Here is a 16597-nt window from a genome sequence, read left to right as displayed (position 1 = left end):
ATTTTTCAAACACAAAGCGGCCATGTGTACAGGCCATGAGAAAAAAAAAAAAAAAAAAAAGGCACAAGAAAACCGTGTACAAGTCCTGGCACACAGCCAGGAATTTTGCATCCACCCTAATGAAAGTGGGCAAGGAGTGGGCCAGACTGGCACATTAACTATAGTCCAGCAGTTTATTGTGCAATTCTACACCAGGCCGGAGAGCCCTACTAAAGCTATATATTCCACACAAAAAAAAAAAAAAAAGTTTATATAACATATTGATTAATGGCCGTGTCGTTTTGCAGCAGCATTTTAATTCAGAAACAGTCAATAAGCGGTAAACCTTGAATGGTGCAAGAAGGCCAGTTGACAAAAACTTTATCAGGGCAAGTACAAGACCCTACTAGGGTTACCCATACAGTAGTGGGAATCAGGTCTTCCTTTGACGTCACATGTACTGGTGCCTTCCAATAGATGGAAGGTTGTACCAAGGACATCTGCACTCCCCGCCAACCACTGTGGGAATGGTTATGATGGAGGCGTGCAACCCCCCCCCCCCCCCCTCCTTCCTCAGAAGAAAGCCCTGTGCCCTGCTGCCCGCAGATCAGCAGTTTACTCACACATTACCAGGGTAAGTACTTAAAGGGTAAAGTTTTGCCATTACCCATGTTTAGTAAGAGATCTTAATAGGGTCCCCCATTAACTCTGTTTCAGGTCACTAAGGAGATTGGACTATTGAGTGACTAATGAGAAAGTCATTAGACACCATGAGGTTCCTTTATCTCTCAGCTGTCAGTGGTTACAGGACAGAAAGACGATTTACAAACAGGTTAAAGAAAAAAAAGCCAATCAGGCCAAAAATAGAAATAGAAGGTTTTCAAGTCCTAATGAAAAACTCTATGGTGGTAAAATCCACATGAAGAGTATTTACTACTTCTCGTATGTACCATTATCAAGACAATCATGTTATTCCAGCATTTCTACCAGTTCTAAAAGCAGAATGTATAAATATACAAGGCTCGGATGCTACAGTAAATATAAAATTTATTCCAGTTTAGCAAATTACTGCCATATAATTAATGCCACAATCTAAAAAAAGAAAAGAAAAAAAAAAAAAAAGTTTCCCTATACATCACTGCGGTTTACGCATAAAGACTGAACAGAGCGATGATGAGTCACCAATTCACCAAAGACTTTACAGGATGATAATGAGGTTCCATTGTAGAAAAGAAAATCCTCCCCAGTGACACATTTCCATCTCATGTTTTAGACGTCCATTTCAAAGTGATGGCAGGTGGGAGAAGAAACACCAAAATAAATTATTACAGCCCAACATTATAGTAGTGCTCTGTTCCAAGTCACCTTCTATTCCCTGTCAAAGACATGATCTGAAAAATTATTTAGATAGATAGTGGAAAAGACAGGTCAACTTAAAGATAACAATCCCAAAATTGCATTTTGTAGATGGCAGGCAAATCCGACACATTGGTGCCACCTACCTTACAGCTTGGTACACCTTTGCTGTGTTTTTTTAATAAATTAATATTTACTTAATTTTTTTTTTTAATTTTATTAACACATGTTATAAGTGCTTAATGCTCTCCACACAGGATATTGGCGTGGTTCTCTCGTTGAGTTCAAAGACTGGTGATAGGTCAAGACTGTAGGTGTGAGTGGTCCCCAAAATGGTGATGGTCCATGAAATAAGCGATGTATGCTCTTATACAATGATCCACTGCACTAGGATACAGTCAATTACTGGAATAAAATGCATTAAGTATTGGTTCGTGGGCGCTGTATGATTGACAATCTTGGAGACTCCCAAAATTAGAATAACCTTTTAGAGTAAAAAGGTTACAGTTTGAATGATTTCCCTAACCAATCATTGTAACCAAAATATCCTGTGGAAAAGTTTATCATGTGTGCATTAAGTCTTTGGGAGGAACCCTTCTCATGTTCCACAAACCTGGTAGTCTTTTTTTAGTTATATAGAGGTGGTCCCCAACTTAACACCCGACCATGGTTACCATGGTCATCTGTAACAGTTAGCAAAGGAATCTACAATTAAGCTTTATTGTTATTCCTGGTTCTTATAACAAACTAACATTTTTAAAATCCAACTGTCAAAGCCAAAAAAATTACAATTATAAAATATACAGTTCTGACTTCCATACAAAATTCAACTTAAGGTGTTTTCCCCATGAGGACAAGTTAGGGCCCAACTTGCTGATCAGTGGGGGGGGGTCTGAGTGCTGGGACCCCTGCAGATCACGAGAACGAGGGGTCCGTTGGACCCTCGCCACTCCTCAGACTAATGGAACAGATGGCCGGACATGACAGTTCTGCTCCTTTAATCTCTTTGGAGCCGACGGATATTGCAGAGTGCGCCAATCTCAGTCAGCTCCATATAGATATGGAGCAGAACGGTCATGCGCGGCCCATCTACTCCGTTACCCTCCTTCGTTTTCACGATCTGTGTGGGAAAACAAACCTACAGAACCTATCCAGTCCCCTACCCGGAGGACTGCCTGCACAGGAAAAGCACTATATTTATTTGTCATGGTTTAAGATACTTCTTGGAAATATATTTCCATTCACTAGCAAACGTCACTGTTTGTCCAAAACAAAAAGGGAACACCGCAAACAAAAAAACCCCCAACTTTGTATCTCTTCCCATCGCCATACATTATGTATTGAAGGAAGCAAATAGAGAATATAAAGTGAATAATACAAGAAACCAGGACAATACATAAGCTGCACTACTACATCCACTGTCAGTCATCAGGAGAAATTGTAGAAAGCGCCATGAAAGGGCCTCACATGGTTCTCCCTAAAGTCTGAAACTATTAGCATGGATTAATATTAATATATGGATTAATTAATAAGCCAAACCAAGAATGGCTCTATAGAGAAGTTTAACAAAACGATTTCCTCCTATTCAACATTTATGAGCTGAAACTTGGAATTTACACCATGACACCAGGTGCAAAAAAACCAAATAAAGTATGTTTGTTTGAGAGAGGTTTTTTAAGATTTACCATTTCTCAATAACTCATTCTGACTCAGGAAGAAAAAAAAAAAAAAAAAAAAAAAAGCAGCAAAGAAAAATAAAAAACAGGAACTGCATGCATGTGTCTTCAGCCCTGAAGTGACGTAATAAACTAACAATAGTAATAATAATGAATTCCCCTATGGTTCCTGTACACACACACCAATAAGGCCAAGTTCACCAGGAAATTTCCGTGGAGAAAAAAAAAAGAGGCTGTGGCGTTTTCTTCACTATAAGCAATGGGGCCGACCCTTCTGGGCACAATACCGCAGTACTTTATTAAATTTGCTTATTGGACTTTGTTTACCATTTAGTTTTTTGGTTATTCTGCACAATTTGTCTATGCTTCCATATACTGTAGATTGAGAGCCCTCATGAGTTATGGAACATTGTGGACAATTTTCTACGGCTCAGAATAATTTTGAAGGATTGGATGGTACAGGACAGATACCATAGACCAATGATGGCGAACCTTTTAGAGCCTGAGTCCCCAAACTTCAACTAAAAGCCACTTATTTATTCCAAAGTGCCAGCACAGCAATTTATTTTGCCTTTTTCTTGGACAATTTTCAATCGTTCAGCCTCCTAAGGACACCAACATAGTTGAAAGTAGGGCAAATTTGTCTAATATTGTAGGAAGATTCTCCAGGAAGATTCTTTGAGTCCGGTCTGGTGAACTTCATTCTGGGGTGATGGCCTGGGTGCCCACACATAGGGTTTCGAGTGCCGCCTCTGGCACTAGTGCCATAGGTTCGCCACCACTGCCATAGACCTAGCAAAGAGCTCCAGCAATAGGGAGATACATCAGAAAAGTCTTGGAGGATGTTGTGATAAGAGAACATAGTTGGTGAATGAGGAAGGTCTTGTTAGGGTTGGAGATGATGTAAGGGACTGTATGGCCAATTGTGGAGGGGACAGGTTGCGGACAGATTTCTAAGCATTTTAAACTAAAAAAAAAAAAAAAAAAAAAAAAAAAGTATGTTATTGGTTTACCAATGGAGAGACAGAAGAGAAGCATGGAGAGCTGTAATAGTTGGACCGCTGAGCCATGGATGGATTGGAAGAGCATGAGAAAGCTATAAAAGGCACCACAGAGGAGGATATTTCAATAGTCCAAACAGAAGGTGGTGAGGGCCTGGACTAGCAACTTTGTATACTCAGGAGGAGTATGGGGTGCAAAAGATGTTCTAGAGGAGGAGGGGGTAATGTGTGAGCTATGGGTTTCAAAGGATAAGACAGTCAAAGTTTAACTGTTGTAACAGGGGAGTGAAGGACCATTAATTTTGAACAGGTCTGGTGGGAGGGATGCGTTAGATGGAGAGAAGATTAAGATTCCTTTTTGTTCAAACAAAAGAGATTATGAAGCTCCAGAAAACATAAGGTTCGCACAGCACTGGATCTCTTAATTATATCTCTGCCATGTGAGGAAGCATCCTGGACAGCAGACGTCATGTGTATAAGCATCACGCCAACCACACTGTACCCGGTAATTATGAGACAGCCGCAAACCTACAAGCAGCGACAATGCTGTACACAGCTCTTCACTATTCAGTGTAGTATCAGAATGACACAGGTATTTTCCATAGGTATTAATACATTTTCATATGCAGTATGTATATAAACAGAGAAGAAATCAACCAAGAAAAAAATTTGGAACAAAGTATTTGAATTACAAAATCTTCAGTTGGATATATGTAAAATGTGTCCCATGGAAAGTATCACTTCCTCATTACAAATGTCAACAGTGCCCAACACAAAGGATATTCTCAGCACCTGCGACTGGAATCCTTTTTGTATAAACCCCTCAATGTTTACAGGGACCTAGGGCCCTACTTTGAATCGTTGGGGCACAGTTTAACACCAAGTTAATAAACCGTCCAAATTTTCCAGAAAACCGTAGATTGATCAACGTCAAACATATCTAATAAAAACTTTACTGTAGTGGCTCATCTAATTTATACCCCTCATATATTGTGATACGAATGAGGAACAGATGCGATGGCTGTATGAATCAGCCGCCATGCATATAATTGCGCACAACTGGATTCCTCCATTGCAGTCATTGATGCTCTCCAATAACTACTTACCAGCTCCCTTTTCTAAATAGCAGTGACCATGATTATTACCCAACGTGTGACTCCGGCTCGGAGGTGGCTACGACAACAGCACAGTCTCCAGTGATTATACAGCTGCACAGCCCATGATACATTACAGGCTTTGCTAAATATATTTGTAATCAAAGGATCGCTAGAATCTGTATGTAGATAATTGGTCAGTACCAATTTTTCTATACAGTATTTACCTAGATCCTCTATGGCGGATCACATTTGGGAACAGATTTTGTAGTGAAATAAATGGTTGCATCAAGTACATGCTAAAACATTCGCCAATATAAAAAATAAATACACAATGAATTACTCAAGGAAACCTTGCCGGTTTCCTCGAACCACGACATCCCCACCAGAGAGGGATCTGCGCCCCAGGTACCTGTAAAATGCAACTCCTCTCCTGCCCCAGTCATTTACAGAGACCTTGAAAGAGCCAGTTAGTTTACAAGGTTTTTGTATCTACACCTGCGACCAAGACCACACAAAAAAAGAACACCCAGGTGGGAATACATCAGGTGTCGTCATGGTTTGAGGCAACATTACTGGTCACAGTAATTCATGCTCCTCTAGAATTTGGCAGACCCTGGATATCCGATTTAGAACTTCCTGCTCGGATTCTCCTGCTGATCGGAAATCATATGGAAATAGGCTGCCATTTATGACACCATATTTGTAGAGACAATTGGGGCTGTAGAGATCCCAAAGGGAAGAGCCCTCTACTGAAAATGTTCTGACTCTTATTCCAACTCCACTTGCATTGCTACCCTTAGGTATTCTGGGTGAATGGCTAGATGGTAGTAGGCATCTGCTAGATCACTAGAGGCCATGAAGCAACCAAGGAATAGGAGGAGATTTGTGGTTGACTTCAAGGTCTCCATCTTGAAACTTAGTACACAGAGATAATGGTTTAGGGGTTTCAGGTTCAAAATGGTCCTTAACCTCTTCCAGCCAAGACCTTTTTCACTCCTCACCTTCAAAAATCCATAACACTTATTTTTCCTTGTAAAGAGCTGTGTGGGGGCTTGTTTTCTGTGTAACAGATTGCACTTCATAGTGATGGCATGGAATGTTAAATGCCATGTACTGGAAAAGAAATATCCAAACGCAGTTAAAATGGTGAAACATGTTTGCGCCGTATTCTTCTTGTCTTGGAATTTACAGCTTTCACTGTGCCCCCAAATGACTTCATTCTTTGGGTCAGTGCGATCGTGGAGATAACAAATTTGTATAGGTTAAGGTTTTCATTTTGCCATCTTCTGACTTTCATACTTTTGTGTACGGAGCTGTGGGTGGTGTAATTTTTTGCCGACTTTTGATGATGTTTTAAATGCTACGATTTTTAGGACAATACAGCCTTGTTAACACTTGAATTTTTTATATTTTTCAAAATGGCAAAAAAGTGCCATTTTCAACTTTGGCCGCCATTTTCCATTACGCGGTTAAACACCGGGAATAATGTTATTATATTTTGACAGACCAGACATTTTGGGATACCCAACACATTTATGATTTTTACAGTTTATAATTATATCAGTTCTAGGGAAGGGGGGGGGGGCGATTTCAAGTTTTAGGTTTACTTCCTATTTTTTTGATATTTCTTAGACCCTCTAGAGTACATTAACCCTAGATGGTCATATTGTTCCTACCATATACTGCAATACTACTGTATTGCAGTATATGGCATTTTGGCACAGTTTTCATTACAATGAGCCACTCGCTTTGATTCCCAGGCCTTCTTGAGAACTTTGGCTTTTTTTGGTCCATTGGATCCCTAAAGGAATTCATGTCCTCAAAGGAAAAGCAAAGGGAAGATTTACACATCACCATAGCAATGGAGGCATCGGCCCTAGGAGAACAGCCCAAGGAGGTAGAGGCTTTACCATCAAATTAATATTTCTCATTTATTTTTATAGGAATGTAATTTTTTTCCCCCCAGGAAATTTCCATTCAGAGATGCGATGGTATGTTCGATTGGAAAAATCCGCTTTTGTCTTTCCTTAAAGGAAATCTATCACTAGCTGGTAGACATATTTAACTACAAATACTTACCCATGTTCCCCTTTATGTTGATTATGCAAGTCACTCCAGCATCGGAGAGAGGTGACGTCACACTAGAGGCATGATTTCACACCTCCTGCATAACAGCCGGCCGTCTATCCCATGTTGGAGCGTGAGGTGGGGTCATAGCAGGCGTAAAAAAAAAAAAAAAAAAAAATTAAATAAATAATTGTATCCCACGGCACCAGACAGCTAGTTTCTATTTTAGGTGATCCCGACATGCCAAGCTTAGAGAAGGACACCACCGGAATCAACACAAGCGTAGGCAAGTATTTGTCGTGAAATAGGTCTACCACCAGGTGGTAGATTTCATTTAAGCCCTGCGAACATGACATCCTGGACGTTATTTTTTCTAATCCTCAATATCCATAGTCATTCTAACCACTTTAAGAAGATGGTCTGTGTCAGTGCCAAATAAAGGCACTGGCATGTTCAGTATCTGTTATAGAAGAAACTTAAAGGGGTATTCTCATCTGGGCACTTACATTCAGTTTCATTAATCTGCCATATATAAACATTTCTTCAATTGGATGTTATTAAAAAAAATGTTCCTGTGTGAAGATAATTTCTCATAAATGTAACCATGTCGTCCCTTAGAAACGAGATGGCTTCCTCCGATACGGCCACGTCTGCTGGAGGGATTGCACAAAGAAACAAAAGGTTATTGTATATAAAATGTCCAGGAGTTACTACATGTCGCACAGCCGTCCTGTGGTAATGATCGCTGAATCCTGGTGGTTTGGCAGGACTCAATACTGCATGTCTGGCCACCGCTGCCAGAGTATGACGTGGTCGTATCCGAGGAAAGTATCTCGTTTCTAAGGGACAGAATAACTACATTTATGAGAAATTATCTTCACACAGGAACATTTTTTTAATAACATCCAATTGAAGAAATGTTTACATATGGCAAATTAATTTAATTAAATGTAAATGCCCTGATGAGAATACCCCTTTAAGGCCATCACTAGCAGCACCTACTTCTGCTGTATAGGTTAGCAAGAAATCAGGATGGAAGGAAGTACAAGGTTCGTCAAAACAAAACAAAATCCGGGGAGGCGAGTTATGTCTAGATTTCTGAAGGGAGGGCCTTACTATGTAAACACTTCATTAAAAAAAATTTAGTCTTCCCAATACAATTTGTGCAAGAGGTCCTTTTGTAATTTGAGGGCAATTTGTGACCACAAATTCTGCACTCTTTATGAGTGGGTTTTGCAAGTTGCAGTTTTAGGAACCTCTTCCCTTTAAACACCCAACAACATCTAACCACCTCAACTCTGACCTTCAATTGCCAGCCATATTAATAAAAATAATTGATGCTGTCTGCATCTAGACTGGGGGGCTAAACTCCCCTTAAGGTGTTTGATGTTCTGTGCTCCTAGCAAACTCCTGGGCAGCTAGGCCCAGAAAGTGACCGAATAGTTCAGACTTATCACTTGTGGCCTGCCGTGCACATAAGCCTGGAGCAAGCACTGCATACCTGAAGGAGGGATCCCAGGACAGTCGTTGCTGGACCCTCTCAAACAGCTACACATTTTCAGATAACCAGGTCCCCAACTAGAGGCCTAAACACTGCAGGGATTCTTCTTCTTCACCGTAGCGATCAGGCTCCCTTCCAAGGACAGGAAACCACCAAGGCAGGTGAGGAGGAGTCTTTATGGGGTCTCTAGGAGTCTCTAGTGGTGAAGAGGAAATAAGAGGCTGGTGTGACACAGGATTCATAAAAAAACTTTGTCCATAGGTTGGCAAGACTTACTAGCTTGAACCCAAATCTGCTAAAATGGGTGTGGTACAATCTGGGCAAAATTGGGTAGGGACAATTAGATTTTTTTGGGGGGAGGAGGGGGAAGAAACTAAAAACTTACCAATAATCCATTAAAAAGTGCCCAATAAACTATATACATTTAAGAAGTTTAATTCCAAGTGTAATTATGACTGGTATAGTGTCTAGGAATGTGAAGTTTTCCCATATAGCCACAGGAATGCAGTCATACACATCTAATCTGCAACAACTGCGTGCAACTAGGAGGTCTTCCGCCATTCCAAATGTCATTATAATCCTAAAAGCAGTTAGTCAAAACTAAAAATAGATGTTTACCCAAATCACAATTCAAGACAAACAAAAAGCTATGAGTTTGGCAGAGATGGACAACCTCAGTTTAGTAGTTTAGAAGTAAAACCCAGACTGAAGGATTCATCCGCCTTGAAATACAGCCAAAGTGATATCAACTCAAAAGAACGGAAGGAATTAAATCAGTCTTTTTTTTGTCTATATTTTATGTCGTTTCGGTGCAGTTGGGGTACAAATGCTGTTTTTTGCGACTTTGCTCTGTCCTATGCTCATTTGGGGCAGTGGAAAGTCATTTTGAGCGACGGAATTCATTATTTTTTATAGACTAGTTTTCTATAGTGCTACTGAATTCATGATTTGGCGCAAAATGACTCCAGTCACCCTATGGTGTAGAAATGGGAGAAAAACCACTACCAAACCAAATCTTTCAAGACAAAAGGACATGTCCGAAAAAAAAAAAAAAAAAAAAAAAAAAAAACCACACACACCACACACACACACACACACACGAGCTTAAAACGACAAACACATACAACATCACACATACTCACTTGATTAATTCATAAACAAAATGGAATTGAACATAGACAACCAAGTCAAAGGAAAATTGTAATTTGAATTTCCCTCCGAAGAATCAGCTTTAGCTCGAGTGTTCCTTTATTTCTATATACTTGAGGAGGTCAGAACAACCAGGTCCTTAGACACTTAACCACACATTTGCCACTGAACCACTTATCCCTCCATAAACCCCACTTTCAATTTTTGTTTGATAATATATTTTTGCACTTTATGCAGGTTTCTTGAAATAGACCGGATCGTGTTGGACCCCAAAACTATTACAATTTTCATTTTAGGCATTTTGTCTTAATTTGCCAAATATAAAATTGAACTAGAAAATAAGCAAAAGCCGATGGGGAAAGCGGCAGAAACTAAAACACATTTGTGCATTTAAAGGATCTGACAAAGAGTAATCATCCCATCAGTTAACCACCAAATCTATGAAAGAGCCGTCAGCTTGTAATAATATTTGTGTTCCTCATGAGGGAATTATTCTGGTGGAGAAAAGGTGTGTCGTACTCTGCTTGGTATAATCCATACCAATTGGACTTTATGCCCAAAAATGTGCAGTTATCTGTATCTAAACAATAAATATTCCTAGATTTCAATCAGGGAACATTACAATAGAGAGTTCCGGAGAAAAGATTATCCGGCATTAGTTTGGTGAACACGAATTCCGATTTAAGACATAAATCTCCCAAACTTTCAAGTGTATTCCGAAGAATTATGTTCTTGTGAATGTGAAGCATCTTCTGCCTTCGGTCAGTATTACACAACATTTGCCGCTTTCATCCAGTGTTTTGTTCTCCGTTCCAGCTTCTCGATTTCAGTCAATTTGTTTACAGCATAAATATATCTCAATGAATACAAAATAAAGTTGTGGCTTCCGTAAGCAGTGACACATAGCACCTCAGCTCCAAGTGACAACCAGCCATGTCCCTGTCCAGCACCTAGATAAAGCCGAAAAGCCACTTCTACAGTCACGATATGATGAAGGGAGGGGGGGGGGCACAACTCAGACACAGGTTGCATTTTTATAGAACAAACCAACGTCATTTCTGTGATCACTTCTTTAAAGTGGTGAATTTGGGAAGCAACCAGGCTCTTAACTCAGTCAGAACAGCACAGACCTATCCTTCAATCAATAAGTACACGAGACATTAGCGTGTGCCAAAAATCTGACCTACCCTCCAAGCAGAACCCAAGGTAAACAGAGCCAATACAACACAAACCGAAATCCCTGCCAATGTTTCACTGCTGAAATCCAGTTATGCATTGTGCAAGAGAGACCAGAACTGACTGAGCAGGTACCACAGTGACCGCCAAAATCACACCGGGAATTCTGGTTGGGAATTTTTAGCAATATATCATGTAGCAGTTTGGTTTAGAACATTTTGAAAAATAGTTTTTAGAAATTGCACATTTTTACAGTAGAATGGGTCAGCGAGGATGGTATTATATTAGATCAATGACTGGTCTGTGTATATTAGGAGTCACACCTTCAGATTAGGTCATCGTTGCTTCATTCTCGGGATTCCCATTTAACCCCTTATTCATGCGCTGTGCTATTATAGTGCAGTATCACAGCTGGGCCCACTCCATACATAGCGGGTGTGAAATAATCAAACAAAATTGTGGCACTAAAATGAGGGCAGCACATGAACTGGATATGATAGTCACCCTCTCTAAAGTCACTAGATGAGGGGGGGGATGACTATGTTGGGGCTCTGAATGGTTGCCAATACAGCCGTGAGTCACCGGGTTATATTGCAGTACATTGTGTTAGCAATCAGACCCACTAAATGAGGTAGAGGCCTAGAAGTTTATAAAATTATTTATTACATATTTCTTTTCACCCCTTTCTGAACAGCCCACAAAAATGCCCAGTCATTATTGCCTTTTAAGTAAATAAAGCCTTAACTTTTTGTGCAGATTTTCCTGGGATAGTTATAAATGTTAAAGGACACGCCCCCACCCCCAAATTTAGTTTTCAGGGTTAAAAATAAAAACTATAGTATAAATGACCCATAAAATCAATTCCCTAGTGTATGACGGTTGTTTTGATATATAATATTATCGTTTCAGCCAAACAGGGAGACGATGGCGATTTTTTTCTCTGTATATTGTAAAGTTTAGAAACATTAAACTGACCCAAAGAATCAAGGAGAGTTTGATTGAGCATAGTTAAAGCCATAAATACAAACCTCCAGGAATATACTGCAAAAGTATTCGGCCTCCTTTAACCTCTCGCCACATCTCTTTCATAAAGGGCAGATTTTGCAGTGTACACCTGATTGTTGTCCTATGGAGACTCCCACCTCAGCTGTAGATCTCTGCAGGTCATCCTGAGTGATCATGGGCCTCTTGGCTGCAACACTGATCAGTCTTCTACTTGTTTGAGATGAAAGTTTAGAGGGATGGCCAGGTCTTGGTAGATTTGCAGTGGTCCGATACTCCTTCCATTTCAATATGACCCTTGCACAGTTTAAAGTTTGTGAAAATCTTTTGGTATCCAAATCCGGCTTCATGCATCATGGACCTGCCTGGTGTGTGCCCTGGTCTTCATCATGCAGAACCCTGAGACTATCACAGAGCAGGTGGATTTATACAGAGACTGTTACACACAGGGGGATTATAGTTATCAGTCATTTAGGACAACGTTGGATCATTCAGAGATTCTCACTGAACTTCTGGAGAGAGTTTGCTGCACTGAAAGTAAAGGGGCTGAATAATATTGCACGCCCCACTTTTCAGTGTATTATTTTTTACAAGTTTAAAATATCCAATAAATTTTGTTCCACTTCGTAATTGTGTCCCACTTGTTGATTCTTCACAAAAAACACACCACAAATTTATATCTTTATGTTTGTAGCCTGAAATATGGCAAAAGGTAGAAAAGTTCAAGGGGACCGAATACTTTATAACTGCACCGTATAATGCAACTGCATTTGGATTGTTTTCCAGCTTCCTTCTACAGTGCATATTATACTAGCAAGTACAATTTGTCCTGCAATATACATACACCTCTGAAAAAAATAAAATGTATGGATTTTTGAAGATGGGGAGTGAAAATTTCAATGCAAAACTGAAAAGGGGCTAGGTTGTTAATGGGTTAAAACACGATTGGCAAGTCCCGACTCTCACCGGTTTAAGGGAACTTGTGCAACACCTATGGATGATACCCACCAATATTTCGATCCCAGCATGCTACATGTACACAGGCTCAAATAAGTCACAAATTTAGGAATGCAGTGTAATTTCTTCCACCATAACACAGTTCCAATTACAATATGTCACAGTTCTGCAATAAAAAGGGAGAGCAGTCTCCAGAACCTATTAACACAATCAATGCAAGATGGTTCATCATGTGCAGTTCAGTGACCTATACATCAGGCATCCATCCATATTGTCTAGAATCATACAATGAAGCAAATTATTAACCTGTCCTTACCGGTTAAGTTCTAGACAAAGTGGATATAACTAGAAAGTGTTTTTAAACAAGTTTTATTTTCATTACATAATATAGACTTGTGAAAAATGTTATGTACTATATAGTGAATATTCACTCTAGCTACCAAGCCTTCTTAACACAAAATAAGGCAACTACTGAAAGAAAACTCCATACAACACACACACACACAATAGAAGACAGAAGATAATGATATCACAGCTTATCTCCTCCCCTATACAATGACCTCTGTCAGGGCCGGCTCCAGGTTTCAGTGGGCCCCTGGGCGATAGAGCCTCAGTGGGCCCCTTAACAGTGAACTCATGTGGCGGCATGAGCCTGCCACCTGAGCTCAGACAAAATCAGGTATTTCAATTACATAGGCAACAAGGATGCCGTTGCTGATGTAATTACATTTTCTGATCAGGAGCAGAGGCTGGGCTCCATAGCAGACCATTGAAGGGGGCGCCCCCATTCCCTTAAAAACACATGCATGTTTTTACACAATCATTTTTACACACATACAGTATATATACACAACAAATTTACAACTTATACAACATACATACACACGTATCCAGTATGTACAGCATATATACACACACACACCTAGTATAAACAATATACACATGCATACAGTATAAACAACATAAACACGCATGAATATACAGCATATATACACACACATCCAGTATATACACACGCATCCAGTATATAGAGCATAAGCACATATACACACACACACACACACAGATATACAGCAGCTATACACAAACACATATACAGCTTATATACACACACAAACACATAGATACACATTTACATATGTAGCAATACTCACCCCAGCTGGATGTGGTGGCAGGGTCAGGAAGGAGACAGCATAGGAGAAGGTGGACAGGAACGCGGACCGGGTAAGGCCAGACATGACGCGCACAGGACAGGCCCAACGTAAGCCGCGCAGACTGGACGAGAGACGCGAAGGCCGGGCCAGACGAGAGACGCCCAGGCTGGGGCAGATGAAAGGCGCGTGATGCGCCATGCCACACGTGAGGTGGGCAGGGTGGGGTGGTCCTCATGTGAGGTGGGCAGGGCAGGCCAAGCTCCTTCAGGAGTAGTCAGGAGAGGTAAAGGGAGGGGCCGAGAGTGCATGGAATTATACTTTGCCCCCGGGCCCTCCCACTACCTCTCCACCCACCTCCTATGCGGCCTGCAATCAGGGGAGGTAGTGGGACGGGCCCGGGAGCACGTAATACAGCTATTTTTGTTACGCCACTGTTTCTGCTCGATCGTCACGGTGGGCCCCTTTGGAGCTCTGGGGCCCCGGCACTTGCCCAGGTCAGCCGGGTGCTGACGCCGGCCCTGACCTCTGTATAGATACCACTGACCCATTGTTACATCACTACTGACAATAGATGATGTCACAGCTCATCTCCTCCCCCTCCCTGTACAATGACCTCTATATAGATAAGCTGTGACATCATCTATTGTCAGTAGTGATGTAATGATGGGTCAGTGTTATCTCCTTTACTTCCTGGAGCAAGTTTAGAAAACTCTGATCTCAATTAGTCAGCTCCAATTGCTTCCTATGGCCTTGAGTGCACTACTATACACTTCTAACAGCAAAGGAGAAGGTCAGGCAAGGTAATCATAGGCATAACCGAATCATATCCAGGTTCTCCTGTGCATCTCCCATACTCCTGTAAACCTAACCTTAAAACACAACCTGTTACTAGTTTGTGGGGTGAGGAGGGAGCTGCATATTAATCTATGGGGGGGTGCATATAATTAATGCATGGGGATGAGGAGGCTGTACATAATGAATCTATGCCGCTATGCAAGTTTACTGTAAAAGGCCCACTGAGGCTCTGTCGCCCAAGGGCCCAATGGAACCTGGCCCGGATGTTCCCATGTATGAAAATGCTAACAGCGGTTACAATAACCATTTTGCCCTTCACGTACAAGTTGTGTACCAATTGCAGGAAAAACTGAAGGCATCATCTCAAATCCACCATTATTCTTGGTTTTCACGACACCCTGATGTAACTCAAGTGTCCCTTTATCTCTACATCCCAGAGATTTCACCGTTTCGTACCCACCATGACCTCACCCTTTTGTGTGTGTGCAGACACATCAGCTTAGAAACATTACTCACTCATTGCTGGTTAAACAATGGTCCAGAAGAAGGTGACGTGGCATGGATGACCTCCTTATGATGGCCTGTTATAACTAATGATTAATCCCGGTTGTCTTGTTAATTAGTGTAGTATCCTTTGTCATTTTTCCTTTCGACCGCTCTCATTGAGCTCTACCTCGGGCATTCACTGAAGATGTGACCTCAAGTTTGTGGTTGCAATTCGGTCTACTGAGAATGTATTGGAAGATTTCAGACTTCCTTTCAACCAGAACTTTCTCTTTGGGTTACAGCAGTCATTTCTTGCTAGAGTGACAATTGTTATCACCCTTGTACTTTTCAACTAAATAGAAACAGACGGCCCTTCTCAGCAGGCTTCGATATCCCTGGTAGTCCTGGACGGGGTTGTGACACTGGGGGAATTCCAGTTCAAACATCCAACCCAATCACATAGAAAACCCCTAAGTTTTTATTTTAACACTTAATGGTCACCAACTTATACAGGTGAATTCAAGAAACTTGATACATTTAGGTCAACTGATGAAGCCACAAAGCTCAGTGCAGGTCCTTATACTGCGGCTATTATGGCTCTCAGTCCTTTCCTACTACAGATATCACATGCCGATAAGCACCGCTGCAAACAATGTACCATGGGCTCTTCTCCTGGACCGTGTGCAGGTAGCCATTGACAAGGGAAAGGGTACCTCACCTTTCAACAGCCTTATAACCCCTTAACGTACAAACTGGCCATGTCCTTAAGGCTCAGCCCTTTTCTTAAAATCTGACCATTGTCTCTTCCGGTGGTCATAACTTTTCAACACTTAAAACTACAAAGTCTCACAAGAAAACAAATCTCAAAATCACAGGGATATGTTAATAGTATCATTTCACTGATTAGTTTATTAGGGTTAAAAATTCAATACTTTAAGTAAAAAAAGAAAATGTTCAAATGTTTAGAAGAAAAAAAAAAGTCAAAAGTTTCCTTTTTATCATGGATGTTAGAATGTTTATAGTTTTAGTAGCAAGTTCTCAGATTTTTAAGAGGTTAGAAGAACGCCAAATTTTTGGTGACCAATTTAGTTAGGAAGTGCCCAATAAAGGGTTATGTACTATCAACTCCCACAAGTAACACCATTTTATGAACTTAACATCTTAGCAGAGGCTTCAGGAGACCTCTCTGAGGACACTGCAG

At 40.8% G+C, this 16597-nt stretch overlaps 1 long non-coding RNA gene across 2 annotated transcripts in view; it reads right to left on the bottom strand.

Moving 5' to 3' along the window:
* LOC140117613 (uncharacterized) overlaps positions 1 to 16597 on the bottom strand; it is an 81168-nt gene that overhangs the window by 45329 nt on the left and 19242 nt on the right. Inside the window, exon 2 of one of the 2 annotated variants that reach the window (XR_011853043.1) lies at positions 8678 to 8873. The exons of the other annotated variant lie outside the window; for it this stretch is intronic. This is a non-coding gene — a long non-coding RNA (uncharacterized lncRNA). The remainder of the gene's footprint in view (positions 1 to 8677; positions 8874 to 16597) is intronic. 2 annotated transcript variants of the gene reach the window in all.

This window comes from Engystomops pustulosus, chromosome 2 (genome assembly GCF_040894005.1).
Source record: "Engystomops pustulosus chromosome 2, aEngPut4.maternal, whole genome shotgun sequence".
NCBI lineage: Eukaryota > Metazoa > Chordata > Amphibia > Anura > Leptodactylidae > Engystomops > Engystomops pustulosus.
Note: the sequence above shows the minus strand (reverse complement) of the source record. Positions and strands in the feature narration are given on the sequence as shown.